Genomic DNA, 27,389 nt, shown 5'->3' on the forward strand with positions numbered 1-27,389 from the left:
ACCTTCCTCAAGAGCTCTCCCCACTGGATTGTGTGCAGAAACCAAACCAGACCAAACTCTTAAGCCACTCCTCTAAACCCAAACGGATAGTATGATTTAACCTCCCCCTCTCTCTGTTTCTCATGATAACTCAAGTGGTATGCTGGGGAGACAGTTCTTCCTAGAGCTCTGCAAACATTTAGCACCCCTGCCCCTCTTCATCCCTACTTCCTTCTTCTACAGAATGCCAAAGCAGCCTTTCCTGGCACGATGACAAACTTCACCACCCTTACACATTTCCAAACAGCCCCTTGCAGGTAAGTATGGCCCACGTCCCTAAAAAAGAAAGAAAAAAACCAAAGAAACCTAAGTAATGCTCGTGTATTTAGGTAAATCTTTTAGCATGCCAGATCCATCCCTCCCCCACCTCCTCTCCAAGGTGGCATCTGGTCTTTATAGGAAAAAGTATTAGTGACGATCCTTAGATTAGTGCAATGTTCCCAGGTTCTCTGGTCTCCAAGACAATGGTCATTACTCAGCTGGCTGGCCTTCACAGCTAAAGTCAACAGCTGGTGCCATTCATGAGCTGATCTTGACATATAAAATTAACCCTGGTTGATACACAATTAAATGAGACTTATTCTCAAATGTGACACTTCAGGTGTGACTTTTGCACCACTGATTTGTCCAATTACACCCTGGTAAAAAGGAGAAAATATTCTTATTGAAAAAAAGTTATGAAAGTAAGGAGCCTCAGTGAAAATATCTGTTTCTCAATGTATATGTATCAGTAAGAATCAAATCCCAAAGGCAGAGTTCATTAAATTGAAGATCTGAAATAGCTTCAGAAGAAAAGGAAAAGGCTTTTTCATATATCTACAAAAAATAGAACATTAAAATAATACCAAAAATATTCTGAATAAACTACCACATTAAAATTTCCCTTAATAGTTTCTTAACTCCACTGAAATTAATTCGTATTTCATTGGGCCTTGGATCAAGTAGTTAGTTTTGTTGAAGTATGTCTGCTTTTGGACAGAAAAGAGTCCTGGGAATCCTGACTTGGTACACTGTACAGTCTAAAAGTTTCCTAAGCAATTTTACCTTGGAAGATTGTACCCAAGACTCTATTCTTTGGAATAACCATAGTTCAGAGTACCTAGTGCAATCTTGAGGGCTCTGAGACAGTTTTTTTTGTTAATGACACAATCACTAGCCTGTTGCCTAAACTAGAGTCTCAGGCAAGCTTCAGAGAGAAGCAGAAACCTGTTTAATAATGAGACTGAATTGCTGTGGTCAATTTAGTACAGTACCAATAATATCAAAATGAAGGAGAGTAAAATTCTCTATTAGCTATTTTGTAAGGTTTTAATCAATGTTCCCATGAACTAAGAACCTACTATGGACAGTGAGGGCAAATTTCCAGGTCTTTCCCTTAAAACCTACAATCTCTGAAATGCTTACATGAACTTAACTCAGGGAAGGCTGAGACCTCTTCTGATTTGTCAGTTCCTCCAATGCAATTCTTATAATAGCAGTGAGCTAATTAAGAAATATAGAACATACCAAACAAACCTAATTATTTCTAGTGCTAGTACCTATTGTGGCAGATACAGAAATGCAACCTTCAGATGTTCAGATCCTTCTTCAAGAAAGGACTTATAGCCTCCAGCTATTAACTCTTTCAGGTCCAACTGGCCTCAGCTTCTGAGTCCAGGTCATGCTCTTCTTTAGGTGGCCTCAGCCAAAGACCAAGCAAGATGTGCTACAAGGGTCTAGACTTTCATCCAATGCAAGACTCTTCTAAGAGCTAATCCTCACTCTGGGCCTCTCTGTTGGGCTTTCAGGTACTTTGTCAGATCTGCATTATGGTCTGTTGACTCTTTCTGCTCAATCTTTTTTCCTGCCCTTTCCTTTCACAGGTGTTACTCCCCAACAAACCTTTATTCTCCTGTCTCCATCTCAGAGGCCACTTCTCAGAGGACCCAACTGACACAGTGGTTCCAGGAAAGACCCAAAAAAGCAAGTGATAAGTTGGGAGCTTAAAACTGGATCCCTCACTTCCTGACTGGCAAAGAAAAGCCCATCTCAGGTGGTATATGGGGAACAATTAGTACGTGGCACAATATGGCAGTGTGATTGCTAAAACTTTTCACTGATAGAGAGCACTGGCATATAATACTAGATAGGTAGAGTTTATTGACTTTGGGGCACTCTCTTGGAATATAGAATTAAACGCTCTGGAAAGAATCTGAGTGGGCAGAGCGAATGTGCTGGTAGGGTGATTCCCAGACATCTGGAGAAAGTAATGGCTCATGGCGAGAGAAATGAAATGCGTGAATTGCCATAGCTGACCCTGGAGAAAAGACACAAAAAGCTCAGGAAAGTGGACATTCTGGAGTAAATATATTATGTGAGGCCAGAAAACCTACCACAAATTTATTTTGCACAAGAAGACCAGAGGACATATCATTCTTCAAGGCCAACAGGAATGTGCTAGTAAGAGGGGCACCAGCATCACAAAGAAAGACATCCGATGCTGACTCCTCAAGGGCTGACTACAGGAGAGCCTGCCATGGAGCTTGGTTTATTAGTAGCAGTGAGGATAATGGGGCCCTGAAGCAATAGAGGATGAGCAACACTTAACCCCCAGAAGCTAGGAGGTCATAATTATAGTGACCAGAATATAGGAGCAGCAGCCCAGAGGGAGTTGTGAAGAGGGCTGACAGAATAAGGTGTCACTAGGGGCAAAATATATGGGCAGCCAATGAGACTGTTGCTCACTATACATGATTAAAAGAAGAAGGAATGGATGAGCAGGAGGCTGAAGGTGGTTGCCCCAATAAAAAGTCACCATCTCTTGCCCAGTGCCTGAACCTGGACCAGTTTTCAAACCATTGGCTGAAGACTTAGCTGGGTCTCAGGAAGAAGCACCCTGAAACACCATATCAAGTATATATTGTAGAGATTCCCCGGACCCTTTCCCAAAGGGACCCACTTGTACTTAGTTGAATGACTGTACACAGGGAAAGGGGAGTATCCACATATTTGAGCACTATTAGATGCAAGTCAGAGTTGACATTGATACCTGAAGATCTGAAGCAACATCATGGCTCTGCTATTGGAACGGAGGTATACGGAGGCCAGGTAATAAATGGAGTTATGGCCAGAGTCTGGCCCACAATGGTCCCCTGGATTAACAGATCCTTTACCCAGTCCTTTACCCAGTCTCAAGTGTATAATAGTCCTTTACCCAGTCTCAAGTGTATAATAGTCCTTTACCCAGTCTCAAGTGTATAATTGGGATTGACAGACTTCACAGTTGGAGCCATTTCCATATATTGTCCTTGGCCTGTGGAGTGAGAGGCACCATAGTGGGGGAAAGTCAAGCAGAAGTCTTTGAACCTGTCTCTCCCAGACAAGAGAGCAAATCTAAAGCATTAAATCACAATGCCTGGGGTATGGTGGAGATAAAGGATCCAGGAATAGTTCCCAGCATATCTCCATTTAATTTGACAGTCTGGCACCTGCAGAAACCAGATGAATTAGCAGAATGACTGTAGACTACTGCAAGTTCAACCAAGAAGCAGCCCCAGTTGCAGCTGCCATGCCAAGCATAGTATCATGGCTAAAGCAGGATAATAGGACCTCAGGTACATGGTATGCAGCCATTGATTTGGAGTAAGCATTCTTTTCTATCCCAGTCAAGAAAGACAATTAGAAATAGTTAATGTCCATATGAAATAAACTGACAACAACATGCACTGACACTCTAGCCCCAGGGCTATGTTAACTCTCCTCTTTCATAATACAGTCCATAGAGATCTAGTTCATCTGGAAATTTTGTCGAAGGTCATATAGATCCATTATAACAATGACATCATGCTGATCAAACAGGTTGAGCAAGAGGCGGATTGCATGCTGGAGGAAATAACCCTATGAAGGATCAGGGACCTGTTCCCTCGCTAAAGGTTTTAGAGTGCAGTGTTCTGGGAAATGATAGAACATCCTCTTCAAAGTAAAAGACAAATTGCTGCCTCTTGCATCCCCTACAAGAAGGAAGAAAGCACACGGCCAAGAGGATGCTTTGGGTTCTGTAAACAACGTACTCCAGACCTAGGAATATATCTGGCCTATAATACCAGGTGCAACCTGGCACAAGAAAGGGCTCTGCACCAGGTATGAGCTATAGTGCAAGCAGCCTTGATACTTGGGCTAAAGGATCTGGCAGATCCTATGGTGTTAGAGTTGTCAGTTTTGGGAAAAGATGCAGTATGGAGTTTATGGAAATCTTAGTAGGAGGATCACAGTTCAGGTTCATAGAGTTCTGGATCAAGGTTGTACAACTTTTGAAAAATAGCTCTCGGCATGCTACTGCTAAAAAGGGAACGATTGATCACGAGACACTTAGTGGTACAAAATGAAACGTGCCTTACTGAACCCACCATGTCATAAATTCTGGGGGCCCAGTCACAAGATGAAAGCATTATATTTGGGATAAAGCATGAAGAAGACCAGACATAGTGCAGACCTTGACATCACCCATCACAGTTTTATCGATACTCTTCTCTCAGCTCATATTAATGGCCATGTGGGGTAGGAGGTGGGGTCTTGAACAACAAGCTGAAGGAAGAAAAAAGGGCCAAACGTAGTTCACAGGTGGGTTGGCTAAGTATGTGGATGAAGGCTTAAACTGGACAACAGCTACATTAAAGCCTTAGTCAGGAAGAGCCCTGAAGACAGAGGAGAGGGAAAATCTTCCTAATGGGCAGAGCTTTGGGTGGTACACATGGTATGGAGGGAAAAGTGGCCTGACTTTCGAATATTATCTAATAGGCAATGGCAAATAGCCTGGCTGGCTGGTCAGAGGTCTGAAAAGAAAGAGATTTAGAAGGTTGCAGACAAGGAGGTCTTAGAGGCTTAGAGATATGTGGATATAAATACTGGTGTGGGCAAAAAGTGTGAAGATCTTTTTGTCGCATGTCAATGTCCACCAGAAAGTATACATTATAGAAGAAGAACTAAACAGCCAAGTAGACAAAATTACTCAGCTAGTTGATGTTAGCCTGTCTTTGTTAGCGGCCACCCCAGTGCTGGCATAATGGACACATGAATGAAATGGCCACGGTGACAAGAATGGAGTCTATGAAATGGGCCTATCAGCATGGAGCCCACTTACCAGAGCTGAGCTGCCTACTGCCTCATCTGAAAATTCAACCTGCCAGCAGGAGAGACCAATGCTGAGCTCCTAATATGTCATCACTCCTACTCAAGTAGCCCTTGGCAGCAAGTTGACTACATTGAGGTCATTGCATCCTGGAAGGTGCAGCATAGGAATAGATTACTTATTTTGGGTATGCATTTGCAGCCCACCAATCTTCACCGAGCACAACCATCTGGGGACTTACACAATGCCTGATCCACAGGGACGGAATACAATACAATATAGCATCCAAACAGGGCAATCAGTTTACAGGAACTGATTTACAGTTTTCAGGTGCAGGAAGGTGCCTGTGGCCATGGGTTCCACTGGTTGCACCACATGCTGCACGTCCCAGAATCTGGTGGCCTAGTATAGCACTGGAATGGTCTGCTCAGGGTGAAGTTCAAGTACTTTCTAAAAGACAATACTCTGCAAGAATGAGGTACTGTTCCCCAGGATGCAGTAGACCTCGATATGGCTCAGGATCCCAGATAGAAACGTAAGTGAGGCCATAAACAATGGCTTCAAACAGGAATAGCCCCATTTACCATCATTCCCAATGACCCACTAAGGGACATAGTACTTCCCATTCCTGCAACTCTGAACTTTGTGAATTAGAGGTTCTAGTCCCCAAAGGTGTTATATTCTTGCTAGGGGACACAGGAAGGGTCCCACTGAACTAAGCTTCATCTGCTGCCTAGGAACTTTGGAATTCTTGAGTTCAGGGACAAGTAGGCAAGGAGTCAACACCCTGTCAGGGAAGCTAACTCATCACCAGGAGGAGACAGGCTTGATGTTATTCGACAGAGGCAAGTAGGAATACACTTGGTACTCAGGTGATCCACTTGTACACCTCTACCTTCTCCAATAGTGACTGTAAACGGACAAGTGCAGCAACACCTGCCTGAGAAGGGGATTGTTACCAGGGGCTCAAATTTCTCAGGAATCAGGGTTTTCACACCACAAGTTTAATTATTGAGACCAGCAGAAGTGGTAGCTGAGAGAGAGAGGAAAATTTAGGATGAATAGTGGAGGAGAGAGTCAATGAGTTCAGTTGTGGCTCAAGACCAACTGCAAAGATGGGGACTGTAGTTTGTCCCACTAACTTCTGTCTTTGAAGTTTCTCTTCAGGAAGACAACAGTTCCCTGAATGTGTAGGGAGAGTGAATCTACATGGTGCAATGGGTGGACTGTGACAGACACAGAGATGTGCTGCTCAGATACCTCTTCAATAAATGGCTTTTTGCCTGATTACAAGGAGTGCGGTTAGGTGACAGCCTTTAACTGTTATCACTTTCAAGTTCACCTCAGGTTTTGAGTTGAGGCCACACTCTTCTCGGGGAGGCTCTGGCCAATGACCAAGCAAGACAGTGTTGTAAAGGCCTCGCCATTGTATTCCAGGGAGGGACTTCATCTTTGCTCTGGAGCTACCCCTACCCCATCTAGTTTTCTCCCTTTTCCTTTCATCTTTTTTACATTCTTAATTTTATCACTGTTTACTTCCTTGAGGACTCAAAAGACAAACCTAGTCTCTCCCAGTTCCACCCAGCCCCGCTAGGTTCAACTCCAACTTTCCTATTTCTGTTGACAATTGTAGAGGTGGTATTGTGCTTTTTTTCAGGTATGGATACAAATGCTTACCAGATTCATCTCCTATTATTGCAACTAAAATCTATCCACTTAAATATTTTAAGACACCAAAATGCACCTTAAGCTATGGCCAAATATCTTACATATGAAAAAGGATAGATAATACTATCATATGGTAGGAATTATCACAAATGCATCAAGCGTATCAAAACTAATTCAGTCTTAAAACTATTCTGTGGGGTGGGTACTATTATCAGTCCCATCTAACGAATTAGGAAATGGGCACACAGTGTGAAGTAACCTGCCTAAGGTCAATCGTGCATGAGTATATCAATAGATTCATGATTTAAACATAAGTTGTGCTCCAGTGTCTTTATCCGTAATCACTTGACTCTTCTGACTCTAGGAAGGGTTTAGCAGTACCCTAACATTGTAATAAATCAGTGTTTGGAGAAAGCAGGACTGGTTTATACACTTGTTTTGAGGAACATAAAGAAAGATACAGCTGTTTTAGGAAAAGAGTTTCCAAAACAGTAACAAGCAGTTAACTTTTAGGTTTTGTTACTGTTGAAAAGTAATGTTTAAGAAAATACTTCGACGGATTACCTCTGATTTGCGTACAGACTGTTGTTTCCAAGTCGGTCAGGCAATCTCCTTCTCCTCAGCATATCTCGCCAGCTGGTACCTTAACCTAAAATAGAGGCACCATCTTCTCTACAGAATTAGTTTCTCCTCATTACTTCACTCTGTGGCCCAATATTCTCCCATTCACTTGGGCTGGAAATCTTGGAATTTAGTAGGCACTTAACATTTGGTAACATTTTTGCTTTTTTTGGTTCCTGGTTTAAATATTGTAAAAAGTCTGAAGAAGGTGTCTGCTCTCCTTAAGATTTTCACGGAAAAGTGACTACACTAAGGTCTACTTTCCTGCCAACTGCAGAGAAATAATTATAGATTAAAGTAATTTTAAAAACTCTTAAACACAACCAGGTTTCTCGCGGGCCTCCAGCACGCTCTCTCTGGCGCTTATCCGGAAGAACTACAATTCCCGTCGTGCTTTGCTGCCTTCTCAGCCTACAATTGCAACGTAATTTCCGTCCTCATTGGCGGTGGGTGCTGGATTTTGTAGTTTGTGTCATCTTCTCTTTTTTCGGCGTCTTGGGACGGGAAAAATGTGGCCGGGTCGACGGCTCTGTATCTGGTATTACAAGGTGCTACTTTAAATAAATTAATAGGATAAGGTATCAAAGTCAGTTTAGCGTCAGGTTTTTATGTATTTCACGTTCCGCCTTCCTCTTACCGCCGGGCCGGGAAGGGGAAGTGACGTACGTCCGGTGTAATGGCGGCGCGGTGGAGCGCCAGGTAATTACCGAACTCCGTAGACTAGCTACAGGCAGCGAACTGAAGTGGGGGTGGTGGGTTGCCAGACCGGGTGGGAAGTGAAGGGGAACCAGGAGTGGGTGCGGACTCGCTGGTACGGCCGTGGGCGACTCTGGGGTGCGCTTGGGTTTCCCGCCGCGCGCTGGCCCGTGAGGTTGGGCTGTGAGTGTCTGTCGGGCCGAGGAGTCCCAGCGGGTGGGGTGGGGAGGGGGCGGCGGTGAACTCCCGCCCCGCCTGCGCGAACAGAGTAGCTTCCTCGAGAGGTTCCTGGGCCTGTCTCTCCGCAGTGGCTTTATTGTGGAATCCAGCACCAGTGCTGGTACTCTCGCCTTTCGTGTGCATGTGTTTTGGGCGCGGATCACTTAGAGCCTCCCGAGTCGTTTGGGCTTCCCAAGGCCCTTTTCTTAGTGCCCCGGCCTCGGGCCACGATTGTGGGGTCCATGAATGGTAGTTAATTAAAGAACAGTGGAAGTTTCACTCTCATTCCTCTTTGCGGCGTAATGTGACTGATTCTTTAAAATTTCATTAGTCGTTTCTTTTTCATTCATTTGCCGCGTAATTTTTGACGCTTACTAGTATTTATTACTGTAGACTGTTCGTTCCTCGTTACATGTGTTCTTTCTCTGTCATCCTTTATCCTTCCATAACCTGAACTACCACCAATAAGGTGATAACTCCCAAACTTGGGTCTCCAGTCTCCACATCTCTATCGAGCTCCAGTCCTATAGTACGTACATTTGCACGTAACGGTAATATAATATCATAGTTAATTTTACTGACTCCAACTGCAATCATCAGTTTACCGATTTTCGCTTAATTCTTAAAACAATTCTTTGAGATAAATGGAGAACGAAAAAAATGGGGAAAGCCTATTCCAGATGCAAGAATTAAGTGATTGAAAGTGTGGTAAGAGTTTGCTTTTTTAGGTTTCCACAGACTAGGAATTGCAGATAGAGAAACAAGCAAACTTGGGCTTCAGAAAACCAGTTAACTGGCCTCCTCCTTATCTGTATTTAAACTTGTTTTAGGATTGCCAGTTCACCTCAGTTAACATCCTACTGTGGAAAAGTGGATTTAGAATTGGCATTAAAAGTGTGATCTTGATTACAAGAAGCGTCTAGTATCTGTAGGAGGAGGAGGCCTACTTGAATTGGTACTGGATGAAAGACTAGTAAACCAAAGATTCCAGTCTTGTTTCAGAACTTATTAGGTCTGTCACTTGGGGCAGATTACCTAACATCTCTAGTCTCAGCTTCCTCGTCTAAAAATTACAGGTGGTTTTGAAGTTGAAGAAAAATAATGCATGTAAGGCACTGAGACTTCAGAGGCCAAGAACCTTTAATATCCTGCCTGACCCAGTGGTTCTGAAAATGTGGTGTTCTGAATCAGGAGAATTAGTAGCGTCAGTATCTCCATGGAACTTGTTAGAAATGTAAATTACTGAGCTTCACCCCAATCCTGTTGAATCAGAAGCTGGGGAATGAGGGACCCTTCACTCTCTTTTTTGCCAGAGCATCCCCGAGATTCTCATGCCGGTTAGTTTGAGAGCCACTGTTCTAGCCCATCTGCTAGGTATCGGCTGTGGTTCACCCCTACTCCCAGAATCAGGTTTGCTGCCTTCTTTGCTCCAAAGTGTTTGATCTGTGGCCAGCCAGTATTTTCCTTATTATGCCGCCACATCCTTCGTCATGTTGCATAGCTTAGTTCCAATCACTTCTGGAGTTCTGACACTTCCTAGATTGCTCAACTGTCTTTCCTAAACCAGTCTTCTTAGCTCTGTCCTTTTTCCCAGCTGCTGCATTGTTAGAGGTTAAGTCTCCTCCCTGATGATTGTGCATTGCCAAGAGTTCTGCAGTGGCTCCTTGTATCTGAGACCACCTAAGAGTGTACAGAGTGATACATTGTGTATTTATAATGCCCATGCCTTAACTTGAACATTATTTTTTTTTTATGGTTTACTTGTATTTGGACTGAATCTTGTACTACCTGGTATATCCTTAACTTGATATAAGTCATGACTGGCCTAGAGCTAGTTCAAGAAAGAAGTGGCTCTTGGTAATATAGCTGATCCCACTAATGACTTGGAGGGCTTCCTTGCTGCAGTTCTCTACTTCTCTGTTTAAATCTGAGAATCCTAGCATGGGAGGATAATGGAACAAAAAGGCCTCTGGCGTATTAGCTTTAGCAAACTTCCAGACGTAATAAACCTGTAGCCTGAATATTTTATCTCAATATATACATTTCCCAAGTGGACATTGGAAGAGACATTTCAAGGCCTACAACAGAGTACAAACTTTCAAAGCATTTTCTTCAGAAATAATATATCTGGAGAGGAAGCAATGATTAAAGCAAGCGTTTGCTATTTGTAGCTAAGTTAATAAATCTTTCCCAGTGAACGGATACCAAAAAGATGGTGTGAGCTGCCTTGACCTGGGGACATAAGGGCTCCTGGAATTATCGAATAGTTTGGCTAATGGGAGGGAGAGACCCAGTGGAGGTTCATGTTTAACTTGACTTTGATCCTAACTCATAAATGGATCAGACTAGAATTCAGTACTTCCATCTCAAAAGCTACTCTCTGAGTCCTTTCCTGAATTAGTTTACCAGGACAGCTTTCTTCTAAACCTGGGGACAGGAGCCTCTGGAGTAGAATGTAGTGCTGTGTGTCTAGGGGATAGTTCATAAACTTCTCTGTGGAGGGCACGGCATCCAAGTTTTCTTTAAAACTTAGAATGTGATTTCCTAAATGGCGCTTTCATTAAATCTTCAGCAAGCCCACTTATAAAGCTGTGCAGTGAGAGTTGGTGAACACATCCGGCCCATATACTTAGTTAGGCAAGCTGATGAACAGATTTGGAGTGAGGGGAGACAAAGTGGTATGAATGTGTGAAAGCATGCAGCATCCTCAATAATCAGACTTGTTTTGGTAAGTTGAAGTAACTGCACCTCCAGGATCAGATTTCCTCTTGCAGTGCCTTCAAAGGAACTGGGTTTTTTTGTTTTGTTTTATTTTTTGTTCTTGTTTCTTTTTTTCATGGCAATAGGGAGGTATATTCAAGCTGCTCTCCAGGTTAATGTGAGATGAAGACAGATAAGGAATGGCACCTGATAGGACTGTCATGATGCAATTGATGACATATAGCTTGGCTGTTCCTAGAAATAGGGGTTGATATGTGGGACAAGGCTGCTGTGGTATTCCTTGGTAAAGAAGTTGTCAAAATATCATTATAGGGATTTAAGAAACAGGAGCAATAATCAAAAGTCCACATACCTCTTTTTATATTTGATATTAGAATTGGAACCTATTAAGTAGCAGGCACTGTCCTAAGTTCTGGATATATAACAGTGACCAAGAACTTCAAGGATCCAGTGTTCTTCTACAAGGTCTTTCATCTCTCTGAGTCCTTACTGATGCTGTCTCATTGCTGGAATGACCTTTTCTCCCTTTCCTACTAGTCCTTCAAAATTCAGCTTCTAAACCCATTTCTTTGTATATGCCCCAGACCCATCTAGTTGCACTTCCTTTTTTCCAGTAGTATTGAGTTTATAACCTTTCTATAGCACTTCTCTGCTCTGCCTGATGATAGGAACTCTCATCTCTCAGACCTCAATGCCTCCTGTGCAGCTTAACATATATCTCCCCTCACTATACAACAGACAATGCCTTTAACCCTCTATTCTTAATTTGTTTCCGAAGAATAGGGGGTAAGGTAAGAAAGTAGAAAAAGACCATCTGGCTTTTTCTCTTAACCTTATACTTCCTCATTTTCTCAGCAAGTGCTTTTCTGAACCACTTTTTTTTTTTTTTAGGAGTGTGTAAGCTTTTTGTCTTTTTTAACTTTTACTGGAGTATAGTTGATTTACAGTGTTGTGTTAGTTTCTGCTGTACAGCAAAGTGAATCAGTTATACATATATCCACTCTTTATAGATTCTGTTCCCATATAGGTCATTACAGAGTGAACCACTTTTTAATATAATTATCAATTATGGTACCAGCCTCATTATTATTATTTTTTTAGTTCTGTTTTCTCATCTGTACAAAATTTTTCAGTTTTTATGACCTCACAAAGGAGACTCCCCTGCACAAATACAAACTTTAAGACAAAATGAAAAAGGAGCTATTCAGTGGGTGATTAGAAGCACTAGAGCTACTTCTTTGCCATAAGATATATATTAAGTAAAGTGGTGAGGGTTGTGATATAGGTTTGAAATGTAAGGTTTTATCTCTTTGTTATCTTGAAAATGGGTATAAATCGAGCTTAATCGCAGACCAGTAAAACCCATAATGGTGATATTTGTCCAGTGAATGAGGTGCTAGGGTTAATGAGGAGAGTTAAATTCTCTTGCCAGCCAGTTGAGCTGTGAACCAAGTGAAGTGTGGGGAAACTGAGGCGAGACGAGGTGGGCTTGTGGGAGGTGGGGTCAAGTACAAGTGATTGAGGGTACAGGAGCAGTAACGATGTCCCTTAGGGTTTATTTTATTCAGCAATTAGAGGGATTGCTACCCCAAGAACTCTTTTCTGTCGAAGAGTAATATAAGGATATAGATTGTTGATACATTGAGACAGAATTTTCATTTTTGAAGTATAGAAGGAAATTTAGAAAGTGTGGAATGATTGAATATATCGTAGTGAGATGTTTCTTTTTTTAACATCTTTTTTTTTTTGCGGTACGCGGGCCTCTCACTGTTGTGGCCTCTCCCGTTGTGGAGCACAGGCTCCGGACGCGCAGGCTCAGCGGCCATGGCTCACGGGCCTAGCCGCTCCGCGGCATGTGGGATCTTCCTGGACCGGGGCACGAACCCGTGTCCCCTGCATTGGCAGGCGGACTCTCAACCACTGCACCACTGAAGCCCTTTTTTTAACATCTTGATTAGAGTATAATTGCTTTAAAGTGTTGTATTAGTTTCTGCTGTATAACAAAGTGAATCAGCTATATGCATACGTATATCGCCATATCCCCTCCCTCTTGCGTCTCCCTCCCACCCTCCCTATGCCACCCTGCTAGGTGGTCAAAAAGCACCAAACTGATCTCCCTGTGCTATGCAGCTGCTTCCCACTAGCTATCTATTTGACCTTTGGTAGTGTATATATGTCAGTGCTACTCTCTTACTTCATCCCAGCTTACCCTTCCCCCTCCCCGTGTCCTCCGTGTCCTCAAGTCCATTCTCTACGTCTGTGTCTTTATTCCTTTCCTGCCCCAGGTTCATCAGACGCTTTTTTTTTAGATTCCATATATATGTGTTACCCTACAGTATTTGTTTTTCTCTTTCTGACTTACTTCACTCTGTATGACAGACTCTAGGTCCATCCACCTCACTACAAATAACTCAATTTCGTTTCTTTTGATGGCTGAGTAATATTCCATTGTATATATGTGCCACATCTTCTTTATCCATTCATCTGTCGATGGAAACTTAGGTTGCTTCCGTGTCCTGGCTGTTGTAAAGAGAGCTGCAGTGAACATTGTGATACATGACTCTTTTTGCATTATGGTTTTCTTAGGGTATATGCCCAGTAATGGGATTGCTGGGTCGTATGGTAGTTCTATTTTTAGTCTTTTAAGGACCCTCCATACTGTTCTCCGTAGTGGCTGTATCAATTTACATCCCCACCAACGGGGCAAGAGGGTTCCCTTTTCTCCACACCCTCTCCAGCATTTATTGTTTGTAGATTTTTTGATGATGGCCATTCTGACCAGTGTGAGGTGATACCTCATTGTAGTTTTGATTTGCATTTCTCTAGTGATTGGTGATGTTGAGCATCTTTTCATGTGTTTGTTGGCAATCTGTATATCTTCTTTGGAGAAATATCTATTTAGGTCTTCTGCCCATTTTTGGATTGGGTTGTTTGTTTTTCTGATATTGAGCTGTATGAGCTGCTTGTATATTTTGGAGATTAATCCCTTGTCCATTGCTTCGTTTGCAAATATTTTCTCCAATTCTGAGGGTTGTCCTTTCGACTTGTTTATGGTTTCCTTTGCTGTGCAAAAACTTTTAAGTTTCATTAGGCCCCATTTGTTTATTTTTGTTTTTACTTCCATTTCTCTAGGAGGTGGGTCAAAAAGGATCTTGCTGTGATTTATGTCATAGAGTGTTCTGCCTATGTTTTCTTCTAAGAGTCTTATAGTGTCTGGCCTTACATTTAGGTCTTTAATCCATTTTGAGTTTATTTTTGTGTATTATGTTAGGGAGTGTTCTAATTTCATTCTTTTACATGTAGCTGTCCAGTTTTCCCAGCACCACTTATTGAAGAGGCTGTCTTTTCTCCATTGTATACTTTTGCCTCCTTTATCAAAGATAAGGTGACCATATGTGCGTGGGTTTATCTCTGGGCTTTCTGTCCTGTTCCATTGATCTATATTTCTGTTTTTGTGCCAGTACCATACTGTCATGATTACTGTAGCTTTGTAGTATAGTCTGACGTCTGGGAGCCTGATTCCTACAGTTCTGGTTTTCTTTCTCAAGATTGCTTTGGCTATTTGGGATTTTTTTGTGTTTCCATACAAATTGTTGTAGTTCTGTGAAAAATGTCGTTGGTAGTTTGATAGGGATTGCACTGAATCTGTAGATTGCTTTGGGTAGTATAGTCATTTTCACAAAGTTGATTCTTCCAGTCCAAGAACATAGTATATCTCTCCATCTGTTTGTATCATCTTTAATTTCTTTCATCAGTGTCTTATAATTTTCTGCATACAGGTCTTTTGTTCCCTTAGGTAGGTTTATTCCTAGGTATTTTATTCTTTTTGTTGCAGTGGTAAATGGGAGTGTTTCCTTAATTTCTCTGTCGGATTTTTCATCATTAGAGTATAGGAATGCAAGAGATTTCTGTGCATTAATTTTGTATCCTGCTACTTTACCAAATTCATTGATTAGCTCTGGTAGTTTTCTGGTAGCATCTTTAGGATTCTCTATGTATGGTATCATGTCATCTGCAAACAGTGACAGTTTTACTTCTTCTTTTCAGATTTAGATTCCTTTTATTTCTTTTTCTTCTCTGATTGCCATGGCTAAAACTTACAAAACTATGTTGAATAATAGTGGTGAGAGTGGGCAACCTTGTTCATGATCTGAGGGGAAATGGTTTCAGTTTTTCACCATTGAGAATGATGTTGGCTGTGGGTTTTTCATATTATGTTGAGGTAGATTCCCTCTATGCCAACTTTCTGAGAGAGTTTTTATCATAAATGGGTGTTGAAGTTTGTCAAAAGCTTTTTCTGCATCTGTTGAGATTATCATATGGTTTTTCTCCTTCAGTTTGTTAATATGGTGTATCACATTGATTGATTTGCGTATATTGAAGAATCCTTGCATTCCTGTGATAAACCCCACTTTGTCATGGTGTATGATCCTTTTAATGTGCTGTTGGATTCTGTTTACTAGTATTTTGTTGAGGATTTTTGCATCTATGTTTATCAGAGATATTGGCCTATAGTTTTCCTTTTTTGTGACATCTTTGTTTCGTTTCGGTATCGAGATGATGGTGGCCTCGTAGAATGAGTTAGGGAGTGTTCCTCCTTCTGCTATATTTTGGAAGAGTTTGAGAAGGATAGGTGTTAGCTCTTCTCTAAATGTTTGATAGTATTTGTCTGTGAAGCCATCTGGTCCTGGGCTTTTGTTTGCTGGAAGATTTTTAATCACAGTTTCAATTTCAGTGCTTGTGATTGGTCTATTTATATTTTCTGTTTCTTCCTGGTTCAGTCTGGGAAGATTGTGCTTTTCTAAGAATTTGTCCATTTCTTCCAGGTTGTCCATTTTGTTGGCATATAGTTGCTTGTAGTGATCTCTCATGACCCTTTGTATTTCTGCAGTGTCCGTTGTTACTTCTCCTTTTTCATTTCTAATTCTGTTGATTTGAGTCTTCTCCCTTTTTTTCCTTGATGAGTCTGACTAATGATTTATCAATTTTGTTTATCTTCTCAAAATACCAACTTTTAGTTTTATTGATCTTGCTATTGTTTCTTTCATATATTTTTCTATTTCTGTTCTGATCTTTATGATTTCTTTCCTTCTGCTAACTTTGGGGTTCTTTTGTTCTTCTTTCTCTGATTGCTTTAGGTGTAAGGTTAGGTTGTTTATTTGAGATGTTTCTTGTTTCTTGACATAGGATTGTATTGCTATAAACTTACTTCTTAGAACTGCTTTTGCTACATCCCATAGGTTTTATATCATCATATTTTCATTGTCATTTGTTTGTAGGTATATTTTGATTTCCTCTTTGATTTCTTCAGTGAGCTCTTGGTTATTTAGTAGTGTATTGTTTAGCCCTCATGTGTTTGTATTTTTTACAGTTTTTATCATAGTGAGATGTGCTTTTAATTTAAGGCCTGATTTCTCTGTGGGTAGCTTTGCAGATATTTAAATGATCTTTTTACCCTGCTTGGGTAGAATGCAGTGGAACCCTACAGGTTAGTAGTATGCATATATTTTTTAGAGGCAAGTTGGGCAAGTTCTTATAGCCAAGAGATGAAGACCTTGTGAGAAACCTTGTTAGGTCAAAACCGACTTGCCTTCTTCTAAAATGAAATGAGGATTATCTTATTATGGGATCTTCCCTAAATAGAGCCTTCCCCCTAACTTTCTCTTGTATACAGTGGCAGAGAGAATGGGGAGATTTGATTTTATCTCCTATTAACTGAGAAAGCAAAATCAGTGGGATTTGATGACTGACTGGTAGTGAGGAAAAGGAAACTGTCACTTGGCTAGCTTTACAGGTAATATCTTAGAGGAAGGGCTGGTTTGAGGAGAGGAGGAAATGAGTTCCAGTTTGGACTCCCCTAGTTCAGAGGGCCTTTGGGACATCCACATGGAGGTTTCTATAGGCATTTGGCGATAAAGATTTGGAACACTGTAGAAAAGATTGAGCTGAAATAAAGTCATTCTTATGAATATGAGTTGAAGATGTGAGGGTGGAGATGGTCTTCCAGAAAGAATATGGAGAAAGAAAAGATAAGCACTATTCATTTGTTCATTTAACAAATATTGAGACTTCTATTTTGGGATTACAGCAATGAACAAAACAGATAAAAATCCATGAGCAAAGATTAAACTCTATGGGATAGTAAAATGTTAGAGGGGTGGACAGAAGAAGAGACAAGAGCAACACCAGATGAACTTGGCACCCCCGTAAGCTGAGAAGTGAGAACTTCAAGAAGTACCAAGTAGCAGTACCAAGTGCTAGAAACAACGTCATAAAATAAGGAAGTGGCCCCTGGATTTAGCAACAAGGAGGTCATTATGTAACCTTGACAAGTACTACGTAATAGTGGGAGTGGAAAACCAGATTGTGGTGCGTAAGAGGGCTTAACGGGAGATTAAGAATTAGAGGCAGCCAGTGTGGACTCATCTACCAAAGATGAGAAAGAGACTGGAAGTAGAAAGGGGGTAGGATCCAGGGCATTTGCCCCATAAATGACATAATTTATATTTAAATGAATCAGTAAAGAAGTTCAACATATAGAATTTTTCTTTAAAACCAATTCATGTGGAAATCAATACTATAAATCAAGAAATAGCTGATAGAAATTTGGAAACAAACAAAAATTGACAACTTCCCTGCTGTCATAGAGCCTGCATTCTGGTGAAAAGCAGCACATTACAGGATGGATCTTCCTATGTACCAACAGAAGAATGCTACTTAAAAAATGTTTAAGTAGCATATCCAAATGATCATATCACTTTAATTTCTTTGGTAACTTAAACACAGACTAATTTGGACTGGTTTCATTGTGTAGGAAATGAATGGGGGGGTAATACCTCCTCCCAGTTTATAATGAGTAATTTTCAATATGAATGTTGGTATTACTGATTCCTTAAAATGATAAGAACTTTTAGATTTTTGTCATTTTTTTAACTCATCTGAGTCTCACTGTCTTAAGATGTCCCCAAGTTGGTCCTGTCTCCCCTACATAGGGTCAGAGGCCAGTCAAAGGTTTTTATATTGTTTATTCCTCATCACTTAAAAACCCAAACAATATCCAATACTATCTGCACAGTTTTTAACCCTGTACTTCAACATGGTAACCTTCAGTTATTCAAATGTTTATGCATCAGAGCGCATACCTGATGTACAGTGGTGTACCAGGAAGCAAACAGGGAGGACAGGTCTGCAGTTCTTTATTTGTAATTCTGATTTGACGTTCAGAATTTTGTTCAGATTATAGAGAAGAAATACAGTGCAGATATATTTATTAAGTAGTTCCCCTTTGGGGATCCAGGGCAACATCCTGTAATCAAATACATGTAATATTTCCACAGTGCATCAAGTGAAGAATCACATTAAGTCTCAAGTTAGTGCATGTCAGATTTTGCTGCCAAATGAGTTTGGCACAAGCTAAAGAAAAATCTGAATTTCAAGGCTTTTCAGATTTCAGAATTGCAGATAAGGGATTGTCACCCTGGTGACTTTTCCTAAAAAGTTTTGGCCCTTTTATTTTCTTGAAATTGTGAACCTGTGCTGAATTCAAATTACAGTATCATTTTTTTCTTATGTGGCATATCATGGGGCAAATTTCTCACTAATATGTATATATTCAAAAAACAGCAAGAAAAACTAAGGAATCACTTTTCTTAAACAATGGAGTTTTCCTTCAGTACAAATAGGGAAAAGCCATATCAATTTTGTCATTAATGCTTAAGGACTATGGCCAGGGAATTCCCTGGTGGTCCAGTGGTTAGGACTCTGCACTTTCACTGTGGAGGGCGTGGGTTCAGTCCCTGGTCGGGAAACTAATATCCCACAAGCTATGCTGTGCGGCCAAAAAAAAAACAAGAACAAAGAACTGTGGCCCATCTGTTACTCCTATCTGTTCCCTGAACAGGAAAATCACTATTTGGAAGGGTCAGGAGCTTGGGTCCTATTAGTAGATTTTCCCGAGGATACCATCGCCTTTTTTTATTAAGAACAGATTTAAACTAGCTTTTATTTTGAATACTATTTAATATTCTGTCTTCCCCACTGGGCAACTAAAGTTTGTTTTTAACTCTGTTATAATTGTTTGGAGTTTGCCACACCTACTGTTACTATTTAGAATGCAGAAGAGCAAACTAAAGGAAATCCACTTCTTTGACTGTTTTTTTTTTTTAATTTAATTTATTTTTGGCTGCAGTAGGTCTTTCTTACTGCGCGCAGGCTTTCTCTAGTTGTGGCGAGTGGGGGCTACTCTTTGTTGTGGTGCGTGGGCTTCTCATTGCAGTGGCTTCTCTTGTTATAGAACACGGGCTCTAGGTGCACAGACTTCAGTAGTTGTGGCTCACGGGCTCTAGAGCGCAGGCTCAGTAGTTGTGGCACACGGGCTTAGTTGCTACGAGGCATGTGGGATCTTCCTGGACCAGGGCTCAAACCTGTGTCCCCTGCACTGGCAGGCAGATTCTTAACCACTGCACCACCAGGGAAGTCCTTCTTTGACTTCTTTTAACAATTTTAGGACAGTATGCTTCCACAAGTTCCTCCAACATAGGTTGAGGACACCTAAGGGACAATGATAGATGTGTTATACTGAAATGATTGAGAAAGCATTGCATTTCAGCCATTACTTGAATATTTTCTCATTTTCTGAATATTTGAGATAACTGTGGAATTTATAATTTCAGAGTTTCCAGTTAACAGTCTAAAGCATTTCTTACAAATCTTATTGAATATTTTGCTCTCTGATGCTTGCTGAAACTACATCTTTATTATAAAATATCCTCCTTGCTCAGGAGAGCAGGTGTGGTTTTGCTGAGTTGCTTACTTGTGACAAGGAGAGAGAAATTTAATAATTCATCATAAAATCCACACAGTGATGCTAAGAAGAGCAGTGAGAGCTATAAACTCTAGATAAATTGCTCTCATTGCAGGAATTTCCAATTAGTCTATGTATCAAGCATGCACATGTTGAACTCTCATTATTTCCCTACAGGCATATTCTATATAAGGATGATGATAGTACTTCATGCATTTTTTGTTGGAACTGCGGTAGCAGTCTGCAGTATTGTCAATTTCACACTTACCTTTTGGGAGGTAGAAATGTAACAGGTTGTACTTGATTGCCAGAAAAATGTTTGGTGATGATGGTTAAACGGAAGAAAGGTGAAAGATGACACTGATCAGAAAAGTCATTAAATTTAAATGGATGAGATAATTTGAAATAAAAGGCATTAAAAATTGCCCTGTGTCTGTGTGTAGGTAGGTTGAGGAGAGAAACCAGGTTTAAGACCCAAGAGGGATAGTCAAGGAAAATACTAGGTCTTGCACAATAGAGTCAAGTGATTTATTTTTTCATATTGTACCTACCTGGTCACAGTGAATTCTAGGTATGCAAATTAAACAAGGGAATCCTTAAAATTATTCATGTTTAAAAAGAAGTAGTGCCTCATTATATTAACATCAAAACCTTTACTATCTGGAACTTAAGAAGAATGGATCAGTTTAGAAAAGAAAAATTTTCCGGATAATAGAGATCATATCTGTTTACATTTTATAATTTACCAATTTGGCATCAATTTATTAATGTTGGCATTTTCATTGGGATGCAATATCAGATGGTTTTAGCATCAGATAAACTTTTTTGAATTTTAATGCTGTTTACTAGCTGTGATTTACTTGTACACATTGCTTCAACTCTGTACCTCAATTCTCTCACTGAAAAATAAGACTTAAAAAAATCACAAAAGCAGGGTAATCATGAAGGTTGAATTAAGAATATATAAATGAAGTGCCTGGCATAGTGTCTTTGTGGCTATAATAATGTATTATTATTTGTTATTGTTATCTTACTCTAAATTACATGTTTCTGACTTCTAACACAGGAAATGTAATTAGTTCATCTTTGGATATCTCAGAAACATCATTGTAATGTGCTATAGAATCTGTTAGTGTGGATGGCAAATTAGTTTGTTGGGAGCTACTGTATACATTGGCATTTCTTCCATTGGCTGGTTTTGAACGGTGTTGGGCCGCCTGCGTACACCATTGCACTATTCCTATCAGCTTTGGGACACTGATCATTGTATTATTTTAAATATTTATTTATTTATTTATTTATTTGGCTGCACCGGGTCTTAGTTGCAGCACGCGGGATCTTCATTGCGACATGCGAGATCTTTTTTCAGTTGCGGCATGCGGGCTCTTAGTTGTGGCATGTGGGATCTAGTTCCCCAACCAGGGATTGAACCCGGGCGCTCTGCATTGGGAACACGGAGTCTTAACCGCTGGACCACCAGGGCAGTCCCATCATCGTATCATTTTAAAATGACTTGTCTCATTGGAGAACTGTAATATAGTTGAGGAAAATGCTATTTTAAAGTTTGTATATTATTGGCACTAAAGCTTAAACTATCTCCTTTATTATCAATTTGGGCACACTATATAGGTAACAGCTGATTTTGAAATGAGTCTTATTTTGGGTACATGCTGAGATAAGTTCTCTTGGGTAGAAAATATGTATCTAAGGATTTAAGTAATTCTGAGAGTCCAGATCCCACCCTTTTCTCATTCTTCTACCCAGAAAACCATGATGTGAATATAATAATTGTCAGCAAGTTCACAGTCTTAGTGGACTAGAAAGTGTTTTCTTCCATTATTTTGTCTCCCATGAAGAGAAAAGACCTTCAGTCCATCTCCTTTTTTAGAAGAAAGGCTCCATAGAGGAGTTAGTGCTGAATTCAAGTTAGCATGAGTCCTGCTATATAAACAAATCCCATTTTAGAGCAGGGCAAATTGTTCAACTTCGGATCTAAGCAGGGTCTACATATGACATATGTTAAGTCTGTTAGGCCTCTTTTATTCTTCAACAGCTGTGCCATTCGTTTCTTTTTTTGTCCCCCATGCTATTGAATTGTTGGAGAAAGTGCTTCAGTTGTCTTATATGTTAAAGCCCATCAATGAAAAATCCCCAGTAACGTACCTAGTAGTCATCAGATGGTCTTGGCAGGAATTTGTAGACTAGAGAAAATTTGTAAGCTAAGGAGTTGCTGGAACAGTAAGTGGTCGTATCTTTAGAACACACGAGTCCATGCAGACACCATTTTGTGTGGGTTAGATGGGTCTGGACTAACTAGAAATAAGAATTTGACCCTAAATAATCCATGTTGTATATCATGACTTAGATTGGTTTAATTTTTCTCTTTTGCAAATGAGTGGAAATCCATTTTACAAATTGTGGTTTCTGTTGTCAGTTGTCAATTCTTGGCTGTCATCAAGGCAGTTTTTTTGTTTTGTTTTTTTCATTTTATTAATACCCCTTCTGGTTACTCAATCTAAGCTGAAGGATAGACCATTATCTTCTGGAGATGTGATCAATCCCTATCTGCACTGTTATTCAGTGGGTCATGATTGTATATCAAGTTTGTGATGGTAGTAGTATCTCTAGTGCCAGGTTTTTCTTGTTGTTTATGTAAAATGATCATTTGGCATCATAGTAGCTGCAGAGCAGCATTTAAGACTCTGGAGATCACACATTGATGATTGCAACATAGACAAACTCTAAGATGAGCATTATTATATTATCCCTTATTTTCCATAATCTGAATCTGCCATGGAAAATAACCAAACAACTCTTCCCATTAATTTGGATATGAGGTTTTTTTTTTTTAACTTTGCCAGTATCTGAAGAATTAATTAGTATCATATCTGGAGATTGTCAAAAAACAAGGATCTTGGGAGTACCATGACTAAAAGGCCCCAGTATCTGCTAATCATTTAGAATTGTGTTGTTCAGTATGGTAACCAGTAGCCACATGTGGCTATTCATGTTTAACTATAAACTTAATTAAAATCAAATAAAATTAATTTTCTCAGTCCCACTAGGTACATTTGAAGTGCTCAGTAGCCACACGTGACTATTGTATTGGTATGATGGCTACTGACAGGGCAGAATATGAACCTTTCCATCAGTGCAGAAAGTTCTGTTATACAGTGCTGATTTAGAAGTGTTAGCCAGCAGAGAGGGAAAAAAGTAACCAAGAGGATCAAGGACAAAAATATGCAAAGAAGTGCATGACAGTCACTGCTGTCTAGCATCAGGCGAAGGAGGCCCTTGTTCTGTCTTCAGTGTTTTCTCCTTCAGGATCAGAAAAGTCCTGGAAATCAGTCACAGGTGATGATGGCAGCAGTATCCATCGGCATATTCCCTGAAAAAAGTAAAGAGTACTAGGTAGAGGCTTTTACTTGGATTCTTTTGAGGTTCCTTGTGGACGATTCAATTCCTGAGGCTCATTCATTAGAGGAGTGAATGTAAGGAATGAGCAAAAACTATTAATTTATATAACAACATTATTAGAGGAGAGTGGAATCCTTTATTGAGGTATAATACAGTATCATCCTGGGAGTAAGAACAAATTATGGATAGTAAGGACATTGAGAGTTCTCTAGACTTAATTTTTACATAAAGTATGTTCCAGATCTCACCAGTTAATAAGCATATTTAAACCTACAGGCAAAATAAAATTTATAGAATTTATTTCAGTCTATGTATATGAATTTTTTTTAACTTGAGAAGTTCATTGAAACATTTATTGTTATCAGATACATATCTCGTATATATAGGAAGACTGAACTCAATGCAGGTTTTTTCCTCTCTCAATTTTTCATGTTTTGTTTTCATTTTAAGGATAATAAAAGTGTTTTATGAACATTTAATCATCTGGATGACTGCATTTCAGTGCTTAAATTTGTGTTTGTGATCGTGTTATAGTAGATAGTGTTACTTTAATTATCATGGCTGATTTTTTTTTTTTTTTTTTTTTTTTTAAGGGCTGCATTAGGTTTTCGTTGCTGCGCATCGGCTTTCTCTGGTTGTGGCGAAGCTTTCTCTAGTTGTGGCAAGCGGGGGCTACTCTTTGTTGCGGTGCACAGGCTTCTCATTGCGGTGGCTTCTCTTGTTGCAGAGCACGGGCTCTAGGCACGCAGGCTCAGTAGTTGCAGCACGTGGGCTCAGTAGTTGTGGCTCATGGGCTCTAGAGCACAGGCTCAGTAGTTGTGGCACACGGGCTTAGTAGCTCTGAGGCATGTGGGATCTTCCCAGAACAGGGATCTAACGCATGTCCCCTGTGTTGGCAGGCAGATTCTTAACCACTGCGCCACCAGGCAAGTCCCATGACTGATATCTTAAGCTCCAGAAAACCTGCGCTGTGGTCGTCAGTGCATTATGAGTGAGAATTTTCTCCCTATAAATTGTGCCCAGAATTTCTCAGATTTAAAAAGCACTGATACTGATTTTTTTTTTACATGCATGTATGTGCTTCTTACCAGTGAGTTAAGGATTAATATTTGGAATTTATGTTTCCCTTTCCAAATGATTTATGACTAAGTTCTTCATTATAAAGTAGGTAAGCTGTGGAGTCTCTGTATTTTACCTTAAGTGGCTCATGGTTTAAGACAAATTGAGAACCAGTTTCTCATCCAGAATTGGAAAACTGAGCAGTCTTGAGGAAGAGTTGAATGTTGGAATTACCTTGGGGATGCTTTCATAAAACCAGCATGCCTAGGTATTCCCCCCACCCCCACATACGTATCTTCTGCTGTGGTAAGTCAGGTGGGCCCCAGTAGATGTACGCGTAATTTTCTGATCATGCAAGTTTTCTTACTTCAAATTATTTTTAACATAGTGACTTAGGGATCTGGTTTTACAATATTAAGTAATGATCTGAAACTGGTGTGTGTGAAAAAAGCCCAACCAGCCACTTTGCTTTATTAGTAGCTTAGTGCTTTGCTTATCATTATAGATTTACTTTTTATAAGCAGAACATAAGCTCCATATGGGCAGGGGATTTTGTTATGGTTGTTCATTGCTGTCTACCCAGTTCCTAGAAAAATGCCTGACAAAATAATACAAGTGCAATAAATATTTGTTGTTGTTGAACAAGTATATATATAAATAATAGTAGGTGATAAGGATATGCTAGACTATAACAATTGTGCTAGTAGAAGTAAAAAACAAAAATACCATTGCCTTTGAGCAAGTTAGTTGAGTAAAATTTTGAGTTTTATAGCTCTATACATTTATAGCCATAAAAACAGGATCTTTGAAAAGAATCATGTGATTTGTGTCTGGCACATACACATTGTGTAAGTCATCTTGAGGCAACTGGGACGTAAAATCCATCCAAGACAAGGTGCCTTCAGGGTTGTATCACCTGAGGTGAGGGAGGAGTAGCTTCTGTTTTTTAATTTAAAATGTTTGTGCATTAATATTTGATATAATTAATAGAGTTAGATTTAGGTTTGCCATCTTATTTTATTTCATTTTGTCCCCTTTGATTTTTGTTCTTCTGTTCCTTCTCTCCTGCCTTTATAAGTTAAATATTTTTTTTAATTCCATTTTAACTTGTCTGTAGAGTTTTTAGCTATTTTTATTTATGTTATTTTTTTGGTCATTGCTCTAGAGAACACACTATATAACCTTAACTTTTCACAGGCCTCTTAGAGTTCATATTGTTCTGCTTCAGAAAAAAATGCAGAAACCTTGCCTCATGTAGGTCCATTTTAGTCCATATATATCCCATCTGCATACACTATGCCCTCTCAAGACATTGTAGTTTTTGCTTTAAAACAAACCTGTGTATTTTAGATAAGGGAAAAAGTTGTCATTTATATTTCTCGAGAAAGTTACCATTTCCAGTGTTACTCATTCCTTTTTGAAAATCCAGACTTCCATCTCCTATCATTTCCAATAAGCCTGAGGAGCTTCCTTTAGCATTTCTTATAGTGCAGGTCTGCTGGTGATACATTCTCTTGGTTTCTCTTCGTTGTTTTTGTTTGCTTTGTTCAATCAGTAAATGTTTTTATTTCATCTTCATTCTTAAGATTATTTTTGCTGGAATTCTAGGTTAATTTAGTTTCTTACTCTTTCAGCACTTTAAAAATTATTCTGGGGGCTTCCCTGGTGGCGCAGTGGTTGAGAGTCCGCCTGCTGATGCAGGGGACACGGGTTCGTGCCCCGGTCTGGGAAGATCCCACATGCTGCAGAGCAGCTAGGCCCGTGAGCCATGGCCGCTGAGCCTGCGCGCCTGGAGCCTGTGCTCCACAACGGGAGAGGCCACAACAGTGAGAGGCCCGCATACTGGGAAAAAAAAAAAAAAAAAAAGTTATTCTGCTGTCTTCTGGTCGCCTTAGTTCCTGATAAGAAGTCATCAGTAATTTGAATGATTTCCTTTTACATAATGTGTTGTTTTTTTCCTCTTGCTGCTTTCAGGATTTTCTCTTTATCTTTGATTTTCAGCAACATTGTTTCACACATATATCAAACAGGCCAAAAATAAATAAATAGCAACTTCATAGATGGGGAAAAAAGGAAAAAAAAGAAACCTTTTATCTTTGGCCTTTTTAACCGTCTCATACAAACCAACTTCTTACAGTACAGCTAAGTACATACACAAAAAGGTTACTGGAATGCTCGGAATAAGACTTTTTGTTGCGGTGGTTTTTGGTTTTTTTTACAAGGTTTTTTTTCTCCTTTGAGATTATAATGAACATAATCACACCACAAGTAAAGTGAGAAGTAGGACAGAGAATGCTCGGAAGGCTGGTTTGGTCATCTGAGATCATTAAAAATGGCTGACCCCCAACAATATGTACAAAAATATAAAATGTAAATAAAAAATACAAATTTTCCTTATTAAGTACTTTAAGAAAAAAGTCAGGGCCTTGGAAGTTTTGGTTCTTTTTTCTCCCCTGTTGCAAATTTGCATTGTGGCTAACTACTGACTACTATATATGACTATGTGTATAAGTGTGGTTTTCTTTATGTGTATCCTGCCGGGGATTCTCCAAGCTTTGTGAATCTGTAAATTTGTGCCTTTCACCAAATTTGGAGAAATTTTGGCTGTAATTTCCTGAAATATTTTTTCTATCCCATTCTTTCTCTCTTTCCTTCTTGGACTTTAATTACACATGCACTAGGCCTTTTTTTTTTTAACATCTTTATTGGGGTATAATTGCTTTACAATGGTGTGTTAGTTTCTGATTTATAACAAAGTGAATCAGCTATACATATACATGTGCTCCCATGTGTCTTCCCTCTTGCGTCTCCCTCCATCCCACTCTCCCCCTCCCACCCCTCCAGGCGGTCCCAAAGCCCCGAGCTAATATCCCTGTGCCTTGCGGCTGCTTCCCCCTAGCTATCTACCTTACTACGTTTGTTAGTGTGTATATGTCCATGACTCTCTCTCGCCCTGTCAAAACTCACCCTTCCCCCTCCCCATAATTGTCCCACATGTCCCTGATACTGTTCATTAAATTTCTTTATCTGTTCTTTAGA

The 27,389-nt window shown here is 39.9% G+C and overlaps 1 protein-coding gene across 2 annotated transcripts in view; it reads left to right on the plus strand.

Annotated features, from left to right (window-relative positions):
* The first annotated feature begins 7,964 nt into the window (after positions 1 to 7,964).
* Positions 7,965 to 27,389, plus strand: part of CWC22 (CWC22 spliceosome associated protein homolog) — a 62,390-nt gene continuing 42,965 nt past the window's right edge. The window contains exon 1 of one of the 2 annotated variants that reach the window (XM_032637901.1): positions 7,965 to 7,983. The gene's annotated coding sequence lies outside the window, so the exon portion shown is untranslated. Of the gene's footprint in view, positions 7,984 to 8,091; positions 8,135 to 27,389 lie in introns of those variants that run through there. The other variant, XM_032637900.1, reaches the window with a different exon arrangement.

Source organism: Phocoena sinus, chromosome 7, assembly GCF_008692025.1.
Source record: "Phocoena sinus isolate mPhoSin1 chromosome 7, mPhoSin1.pri, whole genome shotgun sequence".
NCBI lineage: Eukaryota > Metazoa > Chordata > Mammalia > Artiodactyla > Phocoenidae > Phocoena > Phocoena sinus.